Raw genomic sequence first — 754 nt, forward strand, 5'->3', positions numbered from 1 at the left:
ACATCCACTTGTTGCTTGTGAATTGGGATCCCCAAATTGTATTAACTAGTTATGTGACAATTTGAATTACTTTACTGTTAATTGGTCATTGGCAAGCAGTTTGAAGCTTGTCAGACAATGGATGTCAAAGTGAATTTAGTTAGCTAAATTCCAACAGTATCCCAACACACACTCCGGCGTCCCCAAACCTTTGCTCTCTCTAACGTGCATCTAATACTTTCTACTATTAGCTAAACAGATTGTTTCTCCCTGGAGAGAATGTGTGGAATCCATTCCAGAGACAGAGAAATGTCCATGTGTAGGTGGCATACATTGTATCGTATGAAAGAAGAGAAGGTTAACACTCCCCTTGATAAGGATGGAAGAGGCCCTTGTGGTCTTCACAACACATAATGGTTAAGGCATTGCCACTAACTTCGTGGCATCTAACCAGGTTTGTGGAGTCCTGTAGCTCAGTGGTTAGAGCACTCAACTTGTAAGCGAGACACCTTGGTTCAATTCCAGGTAGGGCAAAACCTTAGGCAAGTTTCCTTACTCCACACACCTAATAATAATCCCTCCAAAACAAAACAATAATAAATTGGTCACTGAATCCATCACTGTTTGTGGGATACTGCTGTGCGCAATTGGCTGCTGCATTTTGCCCACAAATATACAGTCAATTCAGTTTACATACAGTATATTCTGTGAACCGCTTTGAGATGTCTAGAAGGCATGAACAGCGTTACATCAAATGCAAAGATTATTATTATTA

The 754-nt window shown here is 40.5% G+C and overlaps 1 non-coding gene across 1 annotated transcript; it reads left to right on the plus strand.

Annotated features, from left to right (window-relative positions):
• Nucleotides 1-314: 314 nt before the first annotated feature.
• Nucleotides 315-439, plus strand: LOC121848185. The gene has a single exon (XR_006084903.1). It is a non-coding gene; the product is annotated as a U6atac minor spliceosomal RNA (small nuclear RNA).
• The last annotated feature ends 315 nt before the right edge of the window (nucleotides 440-754 follow it).

This window comes from Callorhinchus milii, unplaced genomic scaffold, assembly GCF_018977255.1.
Source record: "Callorhinchus milii isolate IMCB2004 unplaced genomic scaffold, IMCB_Cmil_1.0 Scaffold2, whole genome shotgun sequence".
Lineage (NCBI taxonomy): Eukaryota > Metazoa > Chordata > Chondrichthyes > Chimaeriformes > Callorhinchidae > Callorhinchus > Callorhinchus milii.